Raw genomic sequence first — 27,404 nt, forward strand, 5'->3', positions numbered from 1 at the left:
TAAAATATTTTTATTCCCCCTTGAACTTTGCAATACTGTTTCCATCCTTTTGGGTTGTTTGTTTTAAACTGGTCAAGCACCCTTGAATAGAGTTTTGCTAGTTCTTTTAAAACTGTTCTGAAATATTACTTCTATGCTTGGTGCCTTATTAAGAGTTCTGAGTATCAAATTGTGTGCTCTAGCTAGCACAATGTTAAAGCAGCTCTTGCCAGTTTTTGAAAATGAACTACAATCTCTAGGTTTTCTTCAGTGTACACAAAGGCATTGTGAAACAGACTTTGCAGCTACCACAGTATGTCTGTTTGCTACAAAATCACAATGCAATAGCTATTTCTCTCGCCTGTTGAGGGAATGGGGTCATGTCCAGCAGTTCCACCTAACTCAGAAGTAAGTCCCACTGTGTTCATTGAGGCTTACTCCCAAATAAGTATGCATAAGATTACAGCCTCAGTTTTCATTCTCATTCCACCCGTAGCTTTCTGCTGAGTCTGCTAGTAGTGAAATACTTTTAGTATTTGAATTGCAATAAGTCATAGGTGTCTAAATTCAATGATACACTTTGTCCTATGAGATAGATAGATAGATAGATAGATCTATATCTATATCTATATCTAATCTATATCTATATCTATCAGAACAGTTCTCATGCTTTTATCCCAATCAAATCTGCAAGTAAGAATTTAAAATTGCTGGCATGGAGCAGCAGCTTGGCTTGTGCATATGGGTGAGGCTATGTTTATTCATTGTACCAATCCAGAGAGATATGAATTGAGGTTAGTGAAGGCAGGCTAGGAGGACTGAATGGCAGTATGGTTTAGTTGAGAAAAAATTGCTTGAGACTCAAGGCCTTCAGAAAGATAACCCCTTAATTTTGGGGTTAAGCTAGGAGTGGCCAACCAGAGGGTCCCAGCTAGCAGCTGGTGATGATAGGGGTCGTAGTCCAACAACAGCTGGAGAGCTTCAGGTTGACCAACCCTGTTTCCATTTGGTTCCATTCATTTTTCAAAGAATCCTCTTAAGGCAAAGGATAGATCAGGCAGAGCAAAAGTAATTACTATAGCATCTAGGAACATAGGGACCTAGGAAGCTGCCATATACTGAGTCAGACCATTGGTCTATCTAGCTCAGTATTGTCTTCATAGACTGGCAGTGGCTTCTCCAAGGTTGCAGGCAGGAGTCTCTCTCAGCCCTATCTCGGAGATGCCAGGGAGGGAAAAGGTCTTTGTGCTGTAGCAAAAACAAGAAAAAGGCCCATGGCAAAGAAAACACTAACCATTTATTGTTGCACATAAGCATTTGTGGGTAGAGGGAGGGAGGGAGGGAGGGAGAATAAATATATGTGCATCTGCTGCTCCATATTATTCTAGCCAATTGCCCCTGCCCCTCCAAACACACATGTTATTAGACCACTTTGTTAGCTCTCATAAACTGATGGGTTTACATGGAGAAGAATCTGAAAAACCCATTGAGTAGACTCTCAAATGCCCAGGATAATGCAAATGAGGTGCCCAGCTGAAAATGACTGTTTTTTTGTTTACTCCTGTTCAAAGCATGGGGAGGGTACTAGCTCCCCAAAAGGCCAGCTATGTTGCATTGTGCCAGCCATTGTCAGCCCTGTAGCCATGTTCCTCTAGTTTCAGCTGGGAGAATCCTTAGTTGGTGAATGAGCCCCATCACTAACTTCAGAATACAATACACAAAGGGAAATGAAAGCCCTTACATAATTAATCTGTATCATCACTCTCTCCCTTGTGGATCAGCAGTCTTCCTCTTCTCAGTTTACAAAGTTGAAGGATTAAGAGGTCATGCATAAACAAAACACACCAACACCCATATGGACACTATCAAAAGCAAACATGATTAAAAACTATTAGATCTGAGTAAACAGTGGTTACCGATTCTCGCCTGAGATTCCTGTTGCTATACCTACCTTTGCTTGCTTAATATGTGCATCCCTGATAATCAGCTCCCTAATCTACACTATAAAATAACCTTTGGTCTTTTATTCTAATTGCTGTCGTTAATTTCTAAGTTTGAATACACAGGTCCAACAGCTTTGTATCTGTTGGGTTTGTATACTTTAAAAGGTATGATTAATCTGTCATAGGAACATAGGAAACGGCCATATACTGAGTCAGACCATTGGTCTTTCTAGCTCAGTATTGTCTTCACAGACTGTCTGCAGCTTCTCCAAGGTTGCAGGCAGGAATCTCTCTCAGCCCTATCTTGGAGAAGCCAAGGAGGGAACTTGGAACCTAGATGCTCTTCCCAGAGCGGCTCCATCCCCCGAGGGGAATATCTTGCAGTGCTCATACTTCTAGTCTCCCTTTCAGATGCAACCAGGGCAGACCCTGCTTAGCTATGGGGACAAGTCATGCTTGCTACCACAGGACCAGCTCTCCTCTCACTGCCTATGCCTGGGCAAGGAAGAATGTACAAGGCACCCAGCAAAGGTGCTTGGTCTGTGAGCCAGGTGATTATCAAGGCTAGGGCACGGGAAGGTGAAAACAAAGTTGGAGCAGGGTGCTGGAGTAAGGCTGGCATCAGGAACCTCTCCGGAGCAGGAACTATAAGAAGGCTGGAGTTGGGAAGCAAAGGGGAAGGATGCAACAAGGAACTTGATAGGCTTTCCAGGAACCTTTCCCAAGGCAAATTACTGCATCAGTGAGGTCTGTGTGCCAATGAAGTGTTCATATAGGAACAGGAAGATCCTCCCATTCCTGGAGTTAACTTGACCCAAGTCTGGGAACTGTACCTACCCTGGCTTCCTCTTCTTCTCAAGGAGGCCCATTGGAAGGGAGACCTCAGGCAGATAGGTTAGGACTCCTTTGCCATTTCTGGATGTCAGTCCAATTGTGGCACTAGCATTGCTCTCAGTTTCCTGGGGGCGATTGGAGAGGGCATGAAGCAGGTCCTAGAGATTTGAGGAGGAATCAGCTCTCTCAGCATTTTGGGTTCTTCATGTGGGTTTGGCTCTGGTGGTTCCTCTGGGTCTGAAGTTCCATGAGATTATGGGATTGCCAGGGGCTCCTGCAGGGATCAGTGCCTCTTTCTCATGAGGAGCTCCTTTAGCTTCCATATCTGGTGGGTCCTGACATGATCTGAATTGAATATGCTTGTCCAGTTTGTCTTTACATTTCCCAATACAAATAAGAAACATATTGCTATTAAAGATAGCCATAGATGATACACAGTTTTTCCTATATTGACCTTCACCTTCAGACACACATCTTAAAATAGTGCCTCCAGCAATTCTTTCTAAATCTACACCTGTGCCTCTCTCCTAGACACCTAACAAGCAGCAGATGAATATAAGGCCTTAGCAGACCCATCTGTTGTTACGTCCTCTGCTTCCATCCTTTCCTACACAGGTTTCCCCAATTACTTTGTTGGAAGTTTCTCTCTATCTTGTGCTGGATGATTGCTCCTTTGCTGAGACTGCCTGCATTGTTGAGGCTCTCTACAGCTGCTCCACCACCAATACTGTTGTTTTTGTTGTTGTTGTTGTTTTATTTTGGTAATATCATCATCATCATCATCATCATCATCATCATCATCAATTTACATACAGTGCAGCATGCCACATATGGAAGAGCTAGATGCCTGCACAAAGCCTGTTCTCACTCTTACCAAGTTCGCAGAAACTCTGTTGCTACTATTACATCATCACTGCAGCAACAATCCTCTTCCATGGGTGGCATGCCATGCTGTATGTGTGTAGTGTATGCCACACTGTCTGCTGCAGCTGATAGAAAGCACGTCTGGCCACTGCCCCAACCTGAGACACCAGAGGGAGGTTTGGATTCAGTAGCACTCCCAGACTGTCTACCTGTTCCTTCTGGGGAAGTGTGATCTCATCCAGAACCAGCAGATCAAAATTGTCTCCTGAGTTCCAGCCCTGCACAATAAGTATCTCTGTCTTATTTGGATTCAGTCTCAGTTTGATATCATCATCATCATCATCATCATCATCATCATCATCTTCGTCATCTCATTTTTAAACAAAAGTTCTCAGAGTAGTTTACCGTTTACATTGCAAAAGGGGTGATAAAATGGTTCTCTGTTCCTAATTGGTTTGCAGTCTAAACAGACAAATGAAACCAACCTCAAAGGAGACACCAGCAGCAACAGCCACTGAGAGACATTGCTGAATAGGGCTAAGTGTGGGTTGCTTCCTGGCTAACCCATAAATATAAACCTATCTAATATTTAGTCAGATACCCTGCTTTAGGGTTTTATTGTAAGCTGTCTTGAGCAGCAATGTGCTGGAGGAGCGAGATATACATATTTTAAATAGACAGATAAACAAACTTAACTAAGTAGACAGACAGACAGACAGACAGAATAACTGAGATATCACTTTAAAAGGTGCCCAGTATGCAGGGGTAATGTAATTACTACCCGTGAACAAGAACTTGCAAACTTCTGCAATTTTAACTTTGCAAACTTCTGTAACCCAACTACAATATTAGAAGATTTATTCACTGGCCCAGATATTTTTATGGAATATATAGTCCTATAATCAAATTCCCTAGACTATAACCTAATTAAAAAAACAATCATTAAAAAGACTGAATACACTCTGGAATTGTGAATAGAAACCTATATGTTCAGTGCATATCATATTTCCATTACTTTTCATAACCACCACAGCTAAACAGGCACTGGCAAATCCAGTTGTTCTGCTTTCTATTTCAAGCCTGGCAAGTAATAAAACTGGAAAGTATTAAATCATATTAGTAACTTTGTAATTAGTAACACTTTATAAGAGAGCTTATAATTAACACAGGAAAGGTAAACTTCACAATCTAAACTTAAAAATGAACAATCCACTTCACATTTCCACAGTGAGTTTATGCACTGTTCTTTGAATAGAAATAAATCGGAGGAAAAGTTTAAAAGGTCAAAGTCTTGTCCTAACTTTGCTCTTCCTTTAATCATAACAATAAAAATAGTTTATTCTCTCATTCAGTCTTGGGGAATCTTTCTTCCCAATCCACCAGTGGGCAGGTTGAAGGAGCCCAAGATGTACGTAGCTGGAACCTGAAATTGTTGCTGCAGACAATCACGTATCTCAGTTAGTTGGAAGTACCTGATTTGAGCTAGAGATACGCCTCCTGTCCATACCTCCTAATAACGCCTGTGTTGCTCTGCTCTTTGACTGACGAGCCTTCTCTATGTCCTCTGCTTCTTAGTAATTGGTGCTGATTGTAAAAGGGGTTGGCTCACCTGGAATGAACCAGCAGTTCATGACAAGCGTGGATTCAAACACAGCATGAACCTAAGGTGGAGCACTACTAGGGGTGACAAGCCAATTTCAATCCTTGGTTCAGTAGTGGCCAGTGAGGGTGCTGTCAGGGTGGCTATGAGAGGCACTTTTAAGAGTAAATTAGTAGTTGCTTACCTCTGTTACTGCTGCATCTGAAAGCTGCTTGGAGTAGTGGTGCACTGCCCAGCACCCACTGTGGCGGGGGATTGGCTCCACTACTCAGCTGGTGGCCATTTGTGTGGCAGCAAACGGCCTTCATGCCTGCGTGGAGGCCAGGTGAGTGGCGGAGCTGATCCCCCACTGCAGGAGGTGCTGGGTGGTGCACCACTGCTCTGATCAGCTTGCAGGTGCAGTGGTAGCGGAGGTAAGCACCTACTAACTTACTTTTCAAGGTGCCTCTTGCTACTCCCGCCCTTGGCGGTGCTCGCACTGGCTGCTACTGCCTTGGTTACATATTTTGGTTTCCTGCCCTGAGGGAGTATGCAGTTCCTGCCATAGGGTGGGTTTACACGGTTGTGGACAACTGGGTAACTGAGATTGCTTTACGTCACGGCACGCGTCACTCTCCATACTTAAACTGCACCAGTGTGCAAGTGGGAGAAGCCCATGTGCTGGCTAAGGAGAAGGCAAGCCTGCCCGCTGCCCCACCACCACGGGGTGGGGTGGCCTGCTCCACCCGGCTCACCCCCACCCCCCAGCAGTGAAGATGGGAATTGGGAAATATTGGTGCAGTGGGGCAGCGGCATTTGGAGGCCCCCCAGGAGGCAGGAGCAATGGCAGGATGAGGTATCTTTACAAAAAATTAAGGGGTGGCCTTGCAGCAGAGGGCCTCCAAAGCCCTCTAGGTCCAGGCTGATTTTGGACCCAGGTGCACCACTGGTCGTGGATCAAAGTGCTGGACTCCTCCCCTCTTTGTTCTTCCAGAGTTAGTCTCCATTTTGTCTCTCCAGAGATGGCTGTTTGTTTTTGTCTCTCTCCCCTTTCAGCCTTAAGCTCAGCTTTCCTATCCTTTTGTAACTTCTAAATAAATCCTAGTTGTTCTTCAATACAAAAGAACTGTCTCTAGACCTCTTGCTTGGCCAAATTCTCCCCAAACTGATTTTGCTCTCCCATTTGGGGACTGAACTGCCATTCTTCCCCTACATGTTCAACATAACATGTGAATAACAGTACCTACATACAGATCTGTACCTGTGTACACTGTACATAGATTGTACAAGTATGGGACATAACGTGTGACAGGGCTATATCTGTATCTGCTATAATGGGGGCTTCATATTAATACCAAGTGTGGACAAACTAATGCTTCTACTAATCTCCTTCATGAACACCATCAATGACTGTCCTATTCTATTTGTATTTGCTACTGAGAAAGCTGCAGAAAATGTACGAAAGATCATATGAGGAAAAAGGGAAACTCCTATTGAGCTGGAAGGCAGGTGTTCATGCTGTTCTTGCCTGTGTGGTTTACCAGAAATTTTCTTTTCGTTGCCAAGCCACTGAGGAGTGAAGGTAAAGCCGAGTGATACAAGTTAGAATCCTTTCTTTTCCATTTGCAGTGTTTTTTTTTTAGTAGAAAGCTGTCTCATGCTTCTGAGTCAGATCCTTGATCCATCTTGCTCAGTATTGTCTGCCCTGACTGGCAGCAGCAATCCAGAGTTTTGGGCAGGAGTCCTTCCCAGTTCTCCCTGAAGATGTCAGGGATTGGATTTGTGAACTCCTGCATTAAGGTCTGGTTTCATGCCTTAATGTGAAACGATGACACTATTGAATTCACCTTGTGATTCAAGGGACGTAATAGAGTGCTGGTATCTTTTAAAACATGAGGATTTTTGTATTATTGCCTGTAGACTAATGCAGGGCTAAATTAACAGAGCAGTGGTAGAGGTCAGCTCCAGGATTGCAAGCAGGATTCTGGATGCAGTGGCCGCAGGCAGCACAATAAGAAGTGGTCTCTTAAAAGCCTGGGTACTGCTGATTATGTTCAATTGTGGATTGGCTTAAACCATGCCTAGTGCCTCTTCAGACTGAAAGAGGATGTTGGTATTTATGGCATTTTTAGTTACCTTTCCTTAAATATAGGAAAGGCTGTACATACTAGTTCGGTGGTATTTGGATATACATGAGCACTATACTTGATTTTATGAAGTTTATAAAAGACACCAGAATAAAAATACACATCTTAATTAATCTTATATCTGAGATGAAATTTTTGATTAATGGATTTGTTTTAAAAATTGTAAGGGGGATTTAAAAATGGCAAGATCTGGTAAAAGTCTAAGGTGGCTTTTAAACCTTTGTGTTACCAGCTAGAAGCGGCATCACTAGTCCTGATTTTGTCCCATTTAAATGTACTCAGAAAGAAACCAGACAAAATGCGACGACTCCTTCTGAATCAAGCAATGGAAAAAATGATGTAAGAATTCTCGTGAACAAATATGTGCCCTACGACCTTAATCCCTTAGGAACAAGGAAGGGAAAAAGAACCTCAATCAGTCAGACAAAAATAGTAAAATCTGTACATTTCTGAGGGATAACTGCCCTGCTAGTAGCTAATTAGCTAAATCCTGTTAATGTTAGGGGATTGGGTAGTGAGTAGGAAATGAATATTTTTTTTAAAAAAGATCATTTAACCATGTACTGGGGCTGAGGCAAAATGGGGGAGTTTACATTTAATGAAAAACATTTCCCCCTGCAAAATTCACTGTCCATTTTGAGTGATTTTTGGGGGTGTGTGTGTGAAAACCAGGGTGGAAATGTTTGCCCATTCTGATTGAGGGAAGGAGGCATTAGGACAAGGACTGAAAATAAAACTGTTAGTATAAGGCTTTTATACAAATCTATGGTGTGGCCACATTTGGAGTACCTTGTACAGTTCTAGTCATCATAAATCAAAAAGGATATTATAAAACTCGAGGGGTGCAGAAGAGGGCAACCAACATAATCAGGGGCCTAGAGCACTTTTGTTACAAGGCAAGGCTACAACATTTGGGGCTTTTTAGTTTAGGAAAAAGGCTACTATGGGTAGACATGACGGAGGTTTATAAAATGATGTATGGTGTGGAGAGAGAGAAATTCCTCTTTCTCACATGCACACAACACTAGAATCAGGGGTCATCCCATTAAACTTCAAGGAATATCAGGAGGACTGACAAAAAGGAAGCACTTTTTTGCACAACACATAATTAATCCATGGAATTCTCTGCTAAGGGTGTGGTGATGGCCACCAAGTTAGATGGCTTTAAAAAGGGCTTAGTCAAATTCATGGAGGACAGGTCTACCAATGACTACTAGTCTTGATGGCTACAGGCTACCTCCAGCTTCAAAGGCAGGACACAGCTGCAGAGAAGCAACAGCAGAATAGAAAACATGCCTTCATCTCCTGCTTGTTGATTTCCCAGAGGCATCTAGGGGGTCACTGTGCAAAACAGGATGCTGGACTAGATGGGCTTTGAGCCTGATCCAGCAGGGCTGTTCTTATGTTCTTAAGCACTCACTTCATTTGGATTTGGATTTGTGATATTACTACATAACAAAATTTAATTAGTAATATGGTGCCATCTGGAAGCTTCTTCAGAGATAGGGAAACAAAGAGATCAACCAAAATACAATTGTTATAATGGGAATTAAAAACAACAAAAACCCATGATGTCAATACTTCTGGGAGAAAAAGAATACAATGATACTGCTTTAGAGATTAAAACAATGAAGCTGAACAGCCCATTTGACATTTTCTGTCCATTGCATACAATCTTTATTTCACTCTCTTAAATGAGATTTCATAAGCTCAACATTTAAAACATGTCAGTGGGCAAAACTGGAAGTCTTATTGGACACAGCTTTGGTGCTTTTGTGGCAATTGTTATATGGCATGAATCACTCTTTGTGTTTCTATGTGCTTGTATGATACAGCGAGGGGAGATTTTGAGTTAGTGCTACATCAATTCCCCTGTAGGTTGTTGGTAGCTTAGCTTAGTGGACCTGGACCATTCATCTGTTTATCATAGCTAATAACTTAATAGTTGCATTCAAAGTATTCACTTTCTGTGGTATTCAAGGCTGTGCCAACATATGGCTGTGAAACTTGGACTTTGAAGAAGGCAGATAGGAGAAGGATGGAGGCTTTCGAGATGTGGTGTTGGAGGCAACTGTTGCGTATCCCATGGACAGCGAGAATTATGAATAAGGAAGTTTTAGATCGAGTTAAACCAATAATATCGCTAGAAGCTAAGATTACTAAACAAAGACTGACATATTTTGGTCATGTCATGTGAGCTGATTCACTTGAAAAGAAAATTATGCTGGGAAAGATCAGCGGGAGAAGGAGATGGGGAAGGCCTTGTACTCGGTGGCTGGATATTATAAAAAATGACACTGGAATGACCATGGCGGAATTAAAGGAAGCTGTACGAGATAGGACAGCATGGAGTGCTTTGATCCATAGAGTGACCGAGAGTCAGACACAACTGAACGGATAGAGAGAGCGCATGACATGGAAAAAGGCAGAAGTACTACTGAATGCTGGGAGCACGCTCATGCTGGGACCACTGGTTCCATCCTCTTTACTGGCAGCAGGTTGTCAGAACCCACCCAAATAACTAGGAAATTATGATGGTGGTTTATTTTCTGTGCATTTATTTTCACTTCTAATGCCTAACTGCAGTGATTTGTTAATTACTCTGCCAGAGGAGGTGTTGGGAATTTTCTCTGGTAAGAGAAACCCTTTTTCATTATAGCAGAGTGCACAGAGGCACAACACAGCGGAATTTAGTTAGGTATGCGTGTATGCTGAGAGTAAAGTAACTTGGAGCCAGTTCATAGTTTCAAATCAATATAAGTGGTATTTATTAGAGAACTCTATTCTGGTTAGGAAAGTGAGGAGTTAGGATCTCTAATCTATCTATCTAGCTGGATGCAGATGGATTCTGCATCTCTGCACACATGGTGCAGGGGAGAGGAGCTTGCATGTTGCAAGGTAGAAGGAAGGGAAGAGAAGGGGGAGGAAGTGGCATGCAGGCAGGCAGTTAATCCCTAAGAGTAGTAATCTACATAGCAAAGGGATAATGTCAGAGGAGTAGAGAAGGGATGACCAGTGTCTTGACCCTCTAGCCCTCTGACTCACTAATAATAATAATAATAATAATAATAATAATAATATAATTTGATTTCTATACCGCCCTTCCAAAAATGGCTCAGGGCGGTTTACTAGTCTGTCCTCCACTGTCTTTGAGACAAGAGACAGCGCATAGTCCTTCACTTCCAACAGGAGGAGCCTTGAGGGACAATAGGAGCATGCTGGCTAACTGTGCTCACATGTATCAATAAGATATGTGGCCACAATCTATGTCTTCTCGCATTCAGTACTTGTCTGCACAGCAAGCGTTGAACCCGGAGAGAGTTCCTTCCTGTATTCCAGAATCTTGGCCAGGTTTCTAGAAAGTAAGGAGAAACTCTCCCCAGGTTCAGTGCTTGCCTCTGCCAACAGTTGCTGGATATGGGAAGGGCAGAGGATGTAGCCATGGCACATGTTAATACAGGACGATAGCTAGCTGGCATACTTCTATTCCCCCGCTACCATGTTCAGACTGAATGCCTGAACAGGGCTAGAGAAGTTACCACTTATTCATTAATATATTATGAAGCTATTTACATGTGAAACCAAACCTGGTCTAAGGAAGCCCAGCCCAGTTTTGGCTAGGTGTGTGTACCGCCGGGACGTGTGCAGCTCCTGGCAGCGCAGTGACAAACTCACTTAGGGAGCCTGCTACTTAGCCCGGGTTTGGGGAACAAGGGCACCTAGAAAGCAGGCTAAATGATTGTGTGTCGGTGCCAGATGGCTTTGCATGGCACCGACACACAAGTAGCCTCCCAGCCTGAACCGGGAGGCTCCCCATAATGCACCACACATTCATGCAGTGAATTATGGGAGTTCCGGAGGCCTCCTAGCCCCCAAACCTCCCAGCTGCCAGTAGCAGCTGGCAAATGTCTGGGTGAGCAATCTGCTCACCTAGCCAGAAGGAACGGATCATCTGCGGGAGAGGTAAGCATTTTGTGGCTTACTCCCCTTGCCCCTTTAGAGCCCTTTTCCCGATTGTGAGAAAGGGCTCTCTATGTTTTGTTAAGAAGTGTCTTACATAAATTATATTATATGAATATCTAATTCACATAAGTCATATTAGGCTGCATTCACAGAATTACAAGTATCCTGGTTAAGAGGTTAGTCAAGATTAGTGAGCTTCTCAGAGCTCAATGTGAGAACCCAGAATTTCAGGGAAATCTTGATCAAACAGCTCTGGTTTACCAGCATATAACCAGGATAGATAACAAGGATTTAGTCCTGATTGCCCTAAATCTGGTTATTTATTCCTGATCCCAAACAACATGTATACTTAGAGGAAATTCACAGCATTTCACAAGATTTACTTTCTGTTGAAGACTGATACAATGTATGGTTTGGTGCAAGCTATTGATACATGCCACTGGGATTCAACTACATGGGATTTCCACTGGAGAAATTCTTGCCCGTTCTTAAACTTTTATTTCAGAAGCTTAAAACTGAGAAACATTCTGAGTTCTCCTTGGAAACAGTACATGCAGGGACAATTTTAAAAAGTGATCTAATTTTAATCACTTTCCCCAAAGGTAATATTTTTGTAGCTCACCTTTGTTTTTTAAGAATGGAAATGTTTCAGATAGAAAATAATAGTTCATTGGCTAAATGTTCTCTATAAGGTTTTTTATTTTAGGGCCCAATCTTTTTCAGTCTCCTTTGTTACATAATGTAGCAAGGTGTCCTGATTATCCTACAAATGGAAGGACTTTTTCATGCAAGGCATAACCAATTTGTGGAATTCTCCGCCACGATATGTGGTGTTAGCTACTAGTTTGGATGGCTTTAAGAGGGGTTTGGATAACTTCATGGAGGAGAGGTCTATCAAAAGCTAGTAGTCGGAGGGCTATTGGCCACCTCCAGCCTCAGAGGCAAGAAGCCTCTGAATACCAGTTTCAGGGGAGTAACAGTATGAGTGAGGGCATGCCCTCAACTGCTGCCTGTAGGGTTCCAGTGGCATCTGGTGGGCTACTGTGTGGAACAGGATGCTGGACTAGATGGGCCTTGGGCCTGATCCAGCAGGGCTGTTCTTAGGATGTCCAACGGTATAAAGAGAAAATCAAAAGATGTAATGTATAGCTTATCAATTAAATTCATCTCATAGATTAAAGAATGGCAGGGCTATAAATGTTATAGTGCCATTCATATAACATGCTACGTTTGCAATATTTAATTTTTCTGTCTACACATCTGCTCATTGCTCTTGAAACACTTTGTGTGGACAGGGGAAGGAATGTTTCAAAACTGAAAAGGGAGGCAAAGGTTATGACAGGACAATCTGTGAGCTTTCAGAAGAGGGTAGAGCTCAACAAGGTACAAAAAAGAGAACCTAGAATGAACAAGGGACTGGAAGACCTTCCCTGCAAGGAAAGATGGTAGAGCAGTTCTTTTTAGTTTTAAAAAATAAAAGAACAAGGTGAGACATGACAGAAGTGTATAAAACGATGAATGGTGCAGACAGAGTGGCTAACATCCAGACCAATGAAACAACGATGCCATGGTAAAAACACGGGTGCTTCTGAAGAGTTCAACTAACTCAGCTCCACCACTCATACAGTGGGTTTTTTGGGGGGGAGGTTGGTTGGGGGTGGTTAGGAGGGGGTTCAACCAGTAGCAGCTCATGAACACGCCACGGGGGGTGGGGTGGCGGGAGGCATCATTAAGGGGAAAGAAAGTCGCTGCTTACCTCCACAGCATGCCTCCCAGCAGCCCCTGTGGCGAACAATTGCTGCTGCCACTCTCCTAGCGTAAATGGAGCCAAGCCCCCGCCAGCAGCCAGGTGAGTGGCGGCGGCGATTCCCTGCTGCAGGGGCTGCTGGGAGGCATGCTGCGGAGGTAAGCAGTGACTTTCTTTTCCCTTAAAGATGCCTCCTGCCGCCCCCCCCCCCAGTGGTGGGCCATTATATATAATAGCATCATTGTTGCACACTTTCATTTGTACCATTTTTACACTTGCACAACAGCGCTCTTGCACAACAGCAGAAACATTACATTCTACGAACAACATGCATAACATTGCACCGTATGTCAGTCTCTAAATTCTAAAGTTAAGGAAGAGAGATTTTTTTCTGTTCACCAGCTGACATCCAGATTAACAAAGCACCAGTGCTTCTGAAGAGTTCCACAATAATGCTACACCAGTACTTGCATGGGGTGTTGGGGAAGAATTTCAATGAGCTCCCTACCCACAGAAACATTCTGTGCCACCTGAAAATATATCCCTGAGTGCTGCATAACTGTCAGGGACATATGTTTGGATGGCATAGAGCACTTCTGGGAGAAGTGGTAGTTGTTGAATACAGTAGCAGCTCGTGAATGCGCTGCTGGGGGGGCTACTGATACCCTTGGAACACCAACAACCAGTAAAATAATTTCCTTTCCCCCAGTAGCGCAGCAGGGAAATGCTTGACTAACAAGCAGAAGGTTGCCGGTTTGAATCGCAGCTGGTACTATATCGGGTAACAGCAATATAGGAAGATGCTGAAAGGCATCATCTCATACTGCGTGGGAGGAGGCAATGGTAAACTCCTGTATTCTACCAAAAGCAAACCACAGGGCTCTGTGGGCACCAGGAGTTGAAATCAACTCAACGGCACATTTTACCTTACCACCATCAGACTTACAGCCACTAAGCTAGTTCAGATTGCTCCTTAGTAATGGAGTTGCATCACATCAGATGGAATCTCTTGTTCAGGGCAAGGGGTCCCTATTGCTGTGTGTCATAGGCTTGAAGGAACAATGACTACCACATATAACAAGGCTGAGAAGTGATCAAAGGCTAAGCTTGCATGTCATTCTGAGAGCCTCTTCCTCAGATGACTAATAGGAAAACCCAGAACAGGATGAATTAAATCAGTTTATTGAAATTAAAATACATCACCCTGTAGGACCAGGGTAGCTTACATGTCCACAGACCGACTGTGGAAGGCAGAGCGATACAAGAAGAAACAGATGCTGATGGCTGAGAAAAGGTGGCTGTGTGCACACATGCACAGATAAGATAAACATAGAGGCTTACATACTGCGCAACGCCCTGCTGATCCAAGAACAAAGCATATGCACTGCTTCCAAACTACTGAACATCCCATCTTTGCAACTTGCAAAAGCAGGGCAGTTGTGTGCCTCCTAAGGACTGCGTCATCGCTGTTGCGAAAGCACTAGCATCACAGCCTGTTCAGTGGTTCAGATGTAGTGTATGCACCTCGTTCTTGGATCGGTGGGGGTATAGGAGAGCAAGCTAGGAGCTTAAGAGCAAGTCACCATCTTCAATAGCATTGTCCAAGGACAGCAGATGGCAACATGTACAAATAAATTCTGTTCACTGTGTAAGGACAAGTCATTCCTTGACCACATTTTCATGTGCACTCTCACCATCTGGTGGGCATCTTACTAGTAATAAATACAGTTTTGGTAAATGTTCTACCTTTTCACAATGATCATTGATTCACCCTCTTTCTCCCTGCAGAAATGACTTACAGCAATCACATGCAAATTATCTTTTGCAGATGTATGAATACAAAATACTTTGATATCTCTCCCCCCTGCAGATATTCTTATTGACAATTGACATGTCATCGAAATTCAGGTCTCCTCCACACAGTCGGTCTTTCTGTTTTGCAGATACTGGCTTATAAAAAGTAGAAACAAAAAACAGGTCAAAACAAATGCACCCAGGCATTCACCCATCAAAAGTAATGGTGGAGAAAAGAGTATAGAAGATTATAAATCATATAGTAAATTTTTTACTATAGTAAAAATTTTATAGAATGCAAATACAGGTGTTATATTGTTTGACTGTTAGGCATTTAAGGAATCCTGACCCTGTTCTATACAACAAAGTATAAGGCATGTCTCACAGAATGTTCTTTACCAGAGACAGTTTAATGACCAACAGTAGGAAAATAACCATCTGTGGGGTCTGTACAGGCAGATTCCAAGGATCTCATTCCCCATCATCCTTAAAAGGGAAGAACTACACATTTTATAGCTGCTGAACACTTCTCTTTTCAAAACAAGGCTGAAAAGACCTTCCCCAAATTTATTAGTCAATTAAAAAACCCCAAAACATCATATTGACACAGTTTCAGCTAAAGCTAGTTGTGATTAAGTCAAATTAAAACCAATGGAACAAGTTAGTTGCAAATTACTGTCTTGGGACTTGGCCACAGCTATCTTTAGCTGCATCATAACAAGTTTTTTTTAAATGATCACCCATGCTAGTTTGGAGTTATCTGACATATATGCCCCAATACATGCATAGATTATCTTTCTCCCTGTGTCCTCAGCTGTTCAGGAATATCAGGGACACAGCACCCGTGGATGCACACCAGGTACTTGTGGACCACACACTGACTGCCAGAGATTTATGCCCACATTTCTGCTGTCTATGAGGATGGAGCAAGATTATGAACTGGATCAAGATTTAAAAGCACTTTTGCTCCCTGTTATGTGCTTTATACTTTACTAAATGGATGCAATTGATTGAGTAAGTAGTTAGTTTTGGGTATAACCATGCAATTATGTTATGTAAAATGGCAGTCTTTCTGTAGGTTTAGGTGTAGTCTGGAGCTTGATGGTGAACAATTGCAGCCTGATGAATGGGCTCTGATGAACAGTTGGCTACTTTACATTCTTAGAATGCATTTCACCCTCATGCCAGGATAAGGGGAAAAGTCTGTCTGAAAGGAACAGCTTGCACAATTTGATTTGACCAATAGTTTCTGAGATCTAGAGATGGCTGGCAAAAGTTGCTAAGAGGCTTCTTGCTGCCATCAGCAACTTCTAGGATTTTGCATGTTGTGCTTTAAGACTAGTACTTCCTACATGAGTGAGTTTTTGCTACTTCACTGCTCATTCTTGCCCCAAAGGATACTGGCCCTGTATAAATATTTAATGTGTATTAATTTATCCTCACATATGAAGATTGTCCTGTTTGTTTGATATTAATACCAACAACAATAATGTTTCATATTTCAAACAGTGGCTAGCTTCTAGCTTCCATCCTATGTGGGTCTAACCTCCATTCTGTATGAGTCCAGGTGACAGTGTGGAATGGATAGAAATTATAGGGGTGTGCATTTCTTCTATGAAGTCTGGGCAAATACGGCCCTTTCATCATCGTTCCATTCATTCTAAAAACAGTTTTGCAGCACGAATGGGATGGATGGATATGAAAATGAGTCTGGGGAGGCTCATATTTGTTTCCATTTTTAAATTAAGAAACATAGAAACTTTTTCACAACCACTGCTTCTCTGTCACCTGTGTCGATAGTGGCAGAAGCTCCAAAACACAGCTGCCTCCTAGTGAGAATCTTTTTGGAAACTCATAGATGCAATATGCTTTTTAAAAAACAAACCAACAAACCCTGCTGCCATTAAAAATGGCTACGGTTAATAATGCAAATATATGGACACAAATGGTGGTGGTGGACAAATCAGGACCCCACAAAGAAATCCCTAAAAAGATATCACTGGGCCCATTCAAGCCCAGAGCTGCACCAAAAGCAGTCCTAAAAATGAATGAGGCTCCTGAACAGAAAATCTTTTCCACACATACCCTTAATAAGTTCCTCTTCGCTAAGCCCAAAACAAGGGAATTTCAACTCTAGGCACAAACTGTGCTCAAAATCTGCCCGGTTGTCATGTTGCTCACTTTCTTTCAGAACAACTTTTGTGTCACCCAAGCACAGGAAAATTAGTGCTTAGTTTAATTTCTTCTTTTCTCAGACTCCTGCTATTCCACAATATATCTTACTTGTGTCAGAAGCCCTATGCAAAATTAACTTTAATGAACTAAAAATAAATCCTGACGTTATCTCCTGAAGTAGAAGGAGCCACTGTTTCTAGCCTCTGGGCTAAATCACATTTTTGTGCTGCAGTCAATTTATATTCAGTAATCCAAAAACCTTGGATTTAAGATGAGAGTTAAGATGCTTTACACTTTCACTCATGCTCTAAAAAGAATAGAAATGTAAAGTTATAGTGCCCATCTTAACTTCCAAACGATATAAGTTGTAAAGCCTTTGTACAGTCTGGAATATGATGATGGCTTTAGAAATGAGGTTCCATGCACCCACACTTTGCCTTGATGGGAGATACTTCAAGCAGAAATTCATCAGGGGCATCTCTAGGAAGTGATTAGGGAAACTGCACCTGTTAAATGTCTGTCTGGATGCATCCCTCTCCAGCTCAATGTCCAACTGAAAGACCAAGGCATGCCCATGAATGGAAAGGGAGGGAGAGGAATAGTTGTTTAACTATACAAGTGCCAGAGTGCTCATAGACTGTTCTTATCAGGCACTTATGTTCAGAACCAGGAAGTCACTCGCTAGAAATTGACAGGACTTGCCCCTCCCAACTTTGGCTTCAGAATTCTCAGTGGACAGACTCAGTTGTGCTCTCAGCTAACTTTCCCTTCATTATTTTCCCTGTTGTCATGGGAATTTCAAATAGTAATTACTCAAAATTAGTATTAAAATTTGTAAATAAATAAATAAATCGCTAGATTGATATTTTTCTAACCAGCAAAAGGCACCAGTCCCGTATGAACCTGGATTTTGTGGGAATGCTAAAAAAAGAAAACATCAAACATTTTAAAATATACATTATCTGTCATGAAAAAATGGTGCCAACACTTTTGAAACTTCTTTTTAGGAGTTAAAAACTTAAACTGCTGTATTTGCACCAAATTTGGAGGAGTGATGTCTCTTGTCCCCTAGTTGATGTGTGCACAATACCTTTGACTTTATAAGCAATAGAATGTTCAAGGCTTATGATGGCGGAATGTTGAAAACACTCCTCATCTTAACTGTACTGGCATGACTGTTCCAGTATAATCACAAAAGATCACAGCTTTTAAATAAGACGTCCTTAAATCCTTTACATAAGATATCATGTATTTTTAAGGAAATCATAACCTATTACTGCAGCTTGTAGTTGAAATGAAACAAGCATGATTGAAGCCTCAACATGTATTTACACACCTCAACACTCTGAGGTAATAATTTTCTTATTAAATGTGCTGATGACCCTCAACTCTCATTAACTTCAAATAAGAATAAGCTGCCTGAAGTGGAATCTACTGATGAAGTAGATTCAAATTCATCACAAATTTATCCGAACTGGCCTTTCATATAATCACTGTTCTTGTGGAAATCTGTAGGGTCTCCTCCCTTGGCAGTTTTCAGTCTTTCTGCATCAAAGGAAGATGGCTGAACCTTCAAACAAACATAAAAAGGCTTATGACACAGGGCTACTGCCAAATATGGCATCCATAGGTCAAGTTGTGCACATAGGGATGTGCACAAAACTGGCTTGGCCTGGTTGGTTCAGATTTGTACCAGCTTCGAATCAGGGTGGGTAGGTTCAGTTTTGGTTTTGCTCAACCCCCCACTCCTGCTCGGTTCAGTTCAAATTCAAACCCAATTTGAACCAGTTCTAAAAGGTTCTACATAAGGTGTGATGGGGACTCGAACTGGCACATTATTCCCTATGCAGAGCACCTAGGGGCACAAAACTGGGGTGGGTGGTAGGGACCCAGGGGTGCCAACCACCCACTGAACCCCAAAGCAGTCAGATGCTCCTGTGATTTTATATTATTTTTTGAAGATTTTTCCAATGGGGATTTGAGGAACCCCATCCACCCCTTTGGGAGAGTGCCTGGGTACCCCAAAGTGGGTTTGGGGGCATGGCAGGTATGGCCACAACTCCTCCCAGGCAGCCCCAAGTTGGTAGGGTGTATGATATATATATATATATATATATATATATATATATATATATATATATATATATATATATATAATATAAATTATAGCGGTAAAATATTATTACTGTGGTGATTCTCTTTATTTAGCAGGGGGAGAGTAACTGGCCCTGTCCATTCCCAGCACAGTACTTCCAGGACTGTTGTTGGTGTCTATCTTGTGTTTCTTTTTAGAATGTGAGCCCTTTGGGGACAGGGTTCCATCTTATTTGTTTGTTATTTCTCTGTGTAAACTGCCCTGAGCCATTTTTGGAAGGGCAGTATAGAAATTGAATTCATCATCGTCATCATCATCATCATCATCATCACCATATAGCCTGTTTCAATGCAATGGATAGGAGTCCCTCCCCCATTCATATAAGTAGAACAGTGTGTGACCTGACTTACTGACCTTAATTGCTGTGAACTCAGAGTTCATAGCAGTTAAGGTCACAAAGTGTTCATTGCATTGAAACAGGCTATAATCTTTAAAAAATATATTTAAAAACCCTGTAAACCCTACCAACTTGGGGCTGCCTGGGGGGAGTTGTGGCCATACCTGCCATGTCCCCAAACCCACTTTGGGGTGCCCAGGCATCCCCCAAAGTTAAAAAATAAGTGGAAAAAAAGTCTTTAGAGACTTTTAAAAACTTGTCAGAGAAGGGTAGGCTCTTATCTCAGCAGGGAGTGCAGAGTCTTGCAGCAGCAACAGAGAAGGCCCATCCCTGCATAGCCACCAGAGGAGCTGGTGGCAACTTCAGACAAACCTCTCCAGATCATTTCAATGGGCAGTGGGGCTCATGGTGAAGAAGACATAGACAGGGGCCTATGATGTTTAGGACTTTATAGGTTATAACCATTAATGTTATAAGGCTTTGTAGATAGTAATTAGATCAATGCCTGGAAAAGCAGATGGCTGGTTGTGTTTGCAGATAGAATTGTGTGCGTTTTTGCACCTACTTTTCGCTCTGGTTTTTCTTAAGCTAAACTCCCATGAACGAGTTCTACCAAATTCAAGCTCTGCCATAGGTTAACATTTATGGTGACAGAAGTGGGATCTATGAGACTGGTCCCTGAAACCACCTCACGTGTGCTTTGTAGCTGGGCATTCTAGAAATCTAGGATTCCTCATCTAATTATCTGAAATTTTCATAAAGGTTTTAGTGCCATACTTTTTCTCAGTTAAGATCCCTGCTTGAGTCACAACAGAACAACCGATGCTGATAAGTGGATCCCTGTAAAATATTAGCTAATATCAGAAAACCAGACCTGTGCCTCAAGCAAAGTATTCATTAATAAGAACATTGACATGTGGTAGTACTTAAATGACCATACACTGACTCTAGATATTATGAATGGCATTTAAACTTAAAAGAAACACATTGCTTGTTATCACAGAACAGACTTGGAGGCTGTTCTCACATGCAGCCTAACCCAGGCTAGGGACACCCAGCCTGGATTAAGCGGTGTGTAAGAACCGCCGGGATAGGGCCCGATGTGGAGATTCATCCGTGCTGCTCCTGGAAGCATTGGTTGTCTGGGCACGTGGCTTGCACGCTTTCAGAGCTTCGAGTGGTCATCTGGGGGAAGGTAGGTTGAACCCTGCCTCCCCCCCACCTGCCCCAATGCCGGAGCTCCCCCAGCTATGCCTGTGTGCTGGCAGGGCGTCTCCCAGCTGCCCTTGTGCGACGCCACATGCACGTGACCTCCGTGCATGCTGTGTAAGCCCTCATTTTTACAAGGATGTGCCCACAGTTTAGATGCTGAATCACTTTTCAAGCACATCCCTACTGCTGATTCTGTGTTAAATATTATGTATGGAAAACAGTACCTGTGTTTAGATCTATATTTGTGTACACTGTACACAGATTGTATGAATGTTGAATATAATGTGTGAATAGGGTCATTCACATGAAGGGTCATTCACATGAAGGGTCATTCACGTGAATAGGGTCATTCACTTGTCATTCTGGACAAATGTTAAGTATGTCCTATAATATACCCAATAGGAAAGATCAGTATTGGTGGGCAATTCTTTGAGCAAAGGACCATGGTGAATTTTTTTTACATATGAATGGACAGATACTTGGTTAAAAAGATAATTATAGCACTTTATCTAGGAATGAACTTCAGCTGAATTTGCTTTGGAAGTCAGCCAAACATCCATATGTATAACTGAACTATAAGATAAAAATGCTGTCTCAAAGACAAAGAGTTTACACTTGACCTTAGGGATGTGAAGAAAAATGGCTTTGCCGGTTTGGTTCAAATCCAAATTGGATTCGAGCTGACCCAGCCTGACTCAGTTTTGATTCTGGTCCAACTGGAGCCTGTCTGGTTAGACCACTGAATCAGTTTGAACCGTGCAATTGGTCATGCAAATAGCTTCTACGCATATGCAGAGATAACTAAAATGGCCTCTACATGTGCACAGAGGCTCAAACTGGGCCGGAGAAGGCCCGAACCAGGCTGCCGTCGGCCCTGACTATCTGGGGGAGGCCAACAGGGATGCCCCCCCACACACAGCCACTGCCAACGCCACCAGTGGGGCTTGTAAGTACTAAATGACTCCCCTCCCACCTGCTCTACCCTTAGGGAAGTCCCCCTGCCCCTTTACTGGTAAAGGAGAATCTTCACAGTAGAGCTCCAAACCAGCTCGGTTCAAACTTGGGCTGGCTGAGGCTGGTCCGGTTTGACCCCGAATCTGTTGAGCCAGTTGGTTTGAGATTGAACCCAGCTCGAACCAAGCCAGCTCACACACCCCTACTTGGGCGCTCTACACACGTTACATTGAAATGTAGGAGCTTGTATGCAGCAGTGCTTAGTAGATTGTTCTCCATGCCTATGATCATTCCTTAAATTGGGAGTTCTCAAACTTTAGTCCTCAGACATAGTTGCTCTACAAAGGCCATTGCAGCTGGAGATGATGGGAGTTGTAGTCCAACATCTGAGACTCGAGTTTGAGAATGCCTGCCTTAAATAATTTCCAGCCATTAACTTAAATCAGGTATTCACCGATTTCTTTCTTTGTTCACAGACTTACTTGGAGCCCATCAGAAACTAACAGACGGGAAAGAGTATTTGCATCGTCCCAGTAGATGAATAATGCATTTTTGACAGCTTTATTTTCATGTCTGGCCTTCAGTTATATCTTTTCTCAAGGTTCTGAAAGACTTTTAAATAACTGCCTGCAAAAGTGAGATTGGAGGGCGGGGGGAATCTTTGCATTCATTTAAATATAGAGGCCATTGCTCTAGATACTCAAGGATAAAGATGCGTAAGACTAACATCCATTAAGAATGCATAGCCTTGGCTATATCAGAGTCATGGCTACAATTATGACAAATGTTCTGGCCTGAGAAGAAAGAATATCCCATTGGTCCCCTTAGAGAGAATGATGGCAAAACTCATTCACATTAAGTGAATCCTTCATAGCTAGATACATTCTAGGGCAATTCACAAAACTGGGAAGGTGGGGATGGAGGGTGGGAGGTGGTAGTGGGGGAGGCTGCCACAACTCACCTCCCCACCAATGATCAAAGGAATGCTGCTGGGAACGCAGACTGCACTCCCAAATGATCTGCACTGCACTACACAATGTGGAGCTCCGGAGACCGGGACAATGTATCCCATTCTCCAGATATCCCACAATGCACCCTACCACGAATGTGGTGCATTGATGGGGATCCCCCGTCAGACAGGCACTTTAGGTGCCTATTTCTGTGTCAGCTTCAGGAGACACACAATCCAGGCAGTTGGGTTAAGGGAGCCCTTGCTCCATTTAACTTGGCTAAAAGCCATGTTTAGAAGCGGGGTTAGACTGGGTGGGAGCTCTGAGATCCACATGGATCCCAGCGCTCCACACGAGCAGCTCATGAGAACAGCCTCTCTGTATTACTGCTCATTATATAGACTTTAAGTGAAAAAATTGTTAGCTATATTTCTGAAGCATAAAACATTTAGTGCGCTGCTTTATACCCAGGATTTAACTTGAGCAATTGCTTACTACAGATTTACTTTGGAGTCTGTTTTTGATGCCGTAAGTGTTTATGAAAAGAGCATATTTGAGAATGTGCAGAGTGCCTCTCTGATAAGAGTGAAGGGCTGTCAGGTCAGATGGCATTCTTTTCCGGAGATTTCTGTTCTAAAAGTAAGAAGTGTTTACACTCCCTGATAGTTGTGGTGAAAGAAATGAAAATCCTAACTTTCTAAAATATGCCCTCTAAAGCAATTGCTTCTTCCAGAAGATAAGGCCAGTTCATTTAAGGCAAGTTCATTGTTTTTGCTCTCTCCAAGGAATGCTTTTAATATCATCCCCAAATTGAAATGTGAATGATATGATTATAATTAGCACATCATAATCTTGATGAAAATGGATTCAATTTATCAAAGTCCTATTTAAGTATGTATTTGTACTAGTATTAAATATTTGAAAGTGTTCAAGTGTCTTACAAAGGATCTTATTAGTGAGAAATTTATTTTAGGCAGCTTGGGTGAGATCCAAACAAGTTTAAACATGCTTAAATCCTATTAAAATCAATGGGATTTAAAACTTAGCTGTAAACGAAGGTCCCATTGACTTCAACAGGCACATATAAACTTCTTTGGATGATTCTTAATTCACTCCAATCCAGTGATAATCTACTTGGACACAGGAGCAGGAGTGTAGCTACAATAGAACAAAGGAGAGAGAGAAATGTGTTTGGGAGCCTAGGGGAGGGCCCCCGGCCAGCTGAGTGACAGTTTGCTTTTTGCTCTTTCCTTTGCACATTTCTGAAGAAGATGGCAGGGGCCCATCTTCACTTATTGTCCCAGGGCCCACTCCAACCTTGCTGTACCCCTGTACAGGAGTTTCATCAGTGCTTCCCTATTCATTTTAATGGAGGGAAGAGATCTGTGCACACATTATTTCATTGGAGGGAAAACTAGGGACTGTGCTATTCAGAACTGAATCAGACAGATTCAATTTGAATTTGAATTGAATCGCAAAATTGAATTTGTGCACATACCTAATGTCTCATGGTCTTCAGTAAGCTTACTCTCAGGTAGGTCTGAATAGGTTGGCAGTCTCAGTGAGGCAAGAGTTTTATAGTCATTTTCCATGCCATTGTTTCAGTGCTGTGGTGCTAAATCAGAACATAACTGATATAGGAAGACTTTCTTGGCAAATAAAGTTCCTCTCCCACTGCTTCTAAATCAGGAAGAAGGTGCTGCAAGTTGGATGACCAGTGATGATATTTGCCACATTGACTTCAATACAGTGGACTGCTAGGAACGGAAAGGGGACTAACTTTCTACCAGCATATCTGTGGATGAAACTGCAGGATTCAGAAGTTCATTAATTTCTGAATATCTTCAAAACTGTCATGCAGCTATTTTATGTTCCGCGTCATCGGTGTCTGTCTTACTCTGGTTAAAATTCAGTACTTTACTCCAGCTATACCAGATACATGTTGGCATTGTGTTGCAATGCAAGCTAATGATAAACTTACAGTATTTGCTGTGTGTGGTCAGATTTGGATCTTTGCGGGGAATACAGTGAAGCTATGGTTGTAAATAACCTCTGTTACCTTTATATTTTGTGTTAGGCTTCAAAGAAGATAGTATAAACCAGCTTAAATAAATGGTAACCCATTTAATTACAACATCCAACACTGAAATAGAACAAAATGGAAAGATGGAGATAGATCCAGTTTAAGAGCTGGCTGGAAAAGATTATGGGAAACCCTATGTTTGGTAAAGTTTATTCATTTAATTAGGTTTAGGGAAGGGAGAGGAGGAGGAATTGTTATCAGAACTGGAAGCAATGATGAAACAGTTGTATCAATAAAAACGTTGTATTAAAATTGTTATCTTGAGATGAATATTATATGTTTAATTTAACTTTATTATAATTTCTGATCGGGTCATTAGTTAATTTTTAGATTTTTATTTCTGTTAATTATATTTTTATACTCTACTCTGAAATTAACTGTGTCAGGATTCATTTCATAGGGCTGGTTCAGGATGTTTAAACAGGGTTTTGCTCTCTGTGTGCAGATCACCTCTCTCACATGAGTAAAGGACATGCTGAGATTACATTGGCACATCCTTTAATGATGTTAGGGCAGGTATTCTCTTAGTGTGACCCTGTCCTCCTCACGCTCAGTGACTGTTGTTCATCTGAACCAGCCCATAATAAATTATTTGAGACAAAGTAAAATAAAAGAGAAAAAACTTCTAAGAAGCTAGTGCTCTTATTGTCACTTGGTGGCTGCTTTCAGTATTTTAGGACACAATTAGATATATAGTGTAGTAGTGAACTTGATGTAGTTTTGTTTTATTGTAGTTTACTTGGAATGAACTTCCAAGCCAAAAGGCTTAATTAACAAGGGAAGTTCTCCTTTCAAATCCCCACTGAAATGAATGAGAGCAATGTAAAGGCAAGACTCTATGCCCATACAGTTCTTGCTTGTTTCAATGAGATATGTGCAGGAGAAGATCTTAATATGTACTCAGCAGCAGTATAAGTCCAAACTAAACTGAGACTCCTCATGATAAAATCCAGGAATTTCCCTTATTGTTTTCAGATTGCTAATTTAACGTGACCTACAGTTCCTCATTTTCAAATTGTTGCTTTCTCATACTACCAAACAACAGCCTATTCAACCACTAAAAATATGGGCAGTAGACTGGAGCTTGCAAAAAACAATAATTCTCAGTACTTTTCATAAAGGCATGCGGGACAGGGCCTTCTCTGTTGCTGCCCCCAGACTTTGGAATACTCTCCCAGTGGCCATCCGTTCCTCAGACTCCATCAAAGTTTTTAGAAAGCTTGTTAAATCTTGGCTTTTTATCCAGGCCTTTTTACATGATTGTTTCTATTGCTGCTTCTGTGTATTTTTACCTGCATACATTTTTTATGTTTGTATTTCATATTTTAAATTAGATCTGTTTCATATTTTTAGCTTAAATAGTTTTAATTGTCATTTTTTTTTAAACTTGGGATTGTTTTTAATGAAAGGTGGTATATACATTTAACAATAAATAAAAATAAAATAAGTAAGTGTTCCAGTGCATGTATAGTATCTTAGGATTCCTAACACCAGACCTGTAAAGCTGATACAATTATTCCCATACTATAGATGTAAGTGGGGCAGAGGATAGAGATAGAGATAGTGGCTTGCCTATGGTCACCCTCTGAGCTCATAGCTGAGTTAATACTGGAACCAGGGACTATACTTCTACACTTACATACTACACCACCCTAAAATATACTAGCCACCTTGAAATATGGCATGCCCCTTACCATGAAGACCCAGTCAAAAGGATGCTTGCATTCCAGGAAAGGCATTACCAGATGGTTGAGGGGGAGAAATGAGTCTAATTCATGTTCTGTATTTACAGTATGTAAATGTCATCTTGCACTTGATCATCTGTTACCCTCTCAGATCTCTTCCTGTTTGCCTTCTTTTCCTTCCAAAAACATGTCTTGGCTGGGATGGCAGAAATCATTCCTTAATCAATTTGCATGTATTGCGAACTCGTATCTGTCTGCCTTCTGATTAGTGATAACAAGAAGGCTTTCGTAGACTAGAGGAAAGTACATGGAAGAATAGTGGTCTGGCATTTATTGTGAGAACAGGATATTATCAGGAGATAACAGAGACAGTAATGAGGTCAGTTTAAACTGGGAGAAGAATATCTAAAAGTCAGGTTGGGAACAACTCATTAATGCCCTTCAAAGAAGATACGTGCAGGAGGCGTTAGGATATCTGTGTGCTTTCAGCATCTCTAGACTTCCACATGTTTTGATCAAATGTTATTTCAGGACAGTGGAGAGATCTTCAGAGATCTACTTAGTCTGTTCAGCTCCCTACATTAAAAATAGACATGTTGAATGTCTATATGTAAATGCCTCCCGTGAAAAGAGCTGGCACGATCAATTAACTGGTGCTTCTAACCGATCTTGCCATCTCGTGTCACACTCTGCCATTGTTCCTGCTGCTTTCATCTCTTGTAAAACAGTTGAGCTCAAAGGCTTGAAGCTCTTGAAATTGCACCTGAGTGTGATCTCATCTCCTTTGCCACCACCCACCACCCACTTTAATCCTTCGAAGCCTGGATTATTGTTGGTATAATCTTGGCATAATAGCATTTACTATTTGAAAGATGCTCTCTCTCTCTCATATACTTTAATGTCTGGTGATGAATAAGTTAATTTGTAGGCTAAGTAGTAAAAATGCTGTAAGTCCTCAGTGTTCTCTCATCCAAAGGAAACCAAGCATGAATACCATTGCCTT

At 41.9% G+C, this 27,404-nt stretch overlaps 1 long non-coding RNA gene across 1 annotated transcript in view; it reads left to right on the forward strand.

Moving 5' to 3' along the window:
* Positions 1-26,163, forward strand: part of LOC128351529 (uncharacterized) — a 28,152-nt gene extending 1,989 nt beyond the window's left edge. The window contains exons 2-4 of the long non-coding RNA XR_008319850.1: positions 15,665-15,864; positions 22,160-22,284; positions 24,323-26,163. This is a non-coding gene — a long non-coding RNA (uncharacterized LOC128351529). The remainder of the gene's footprint in view (positions 1-15,664; positions 15,865-22,159; positions 22,285-24,322) is intronic.
* Positions 26,164-27,404: the final 1,241 nt, after the last annotated feature.

Source organism: Hemicordylus capensis, chromosome 3 (assembly GCF_027244095.1).
Source record: "Hemicordylus capensis ecotype Gifberg chromosome 3, rHemCap1.1.pri, whole genome shotgun sequence".
Taxonomy (NCBI): domain Eukaryota; kingdom Metazoa; phylum Chordata; class Lepidosauria; order Squamata; family Cordylidae; genus Hemicordylus; species Hemicordylus capensis.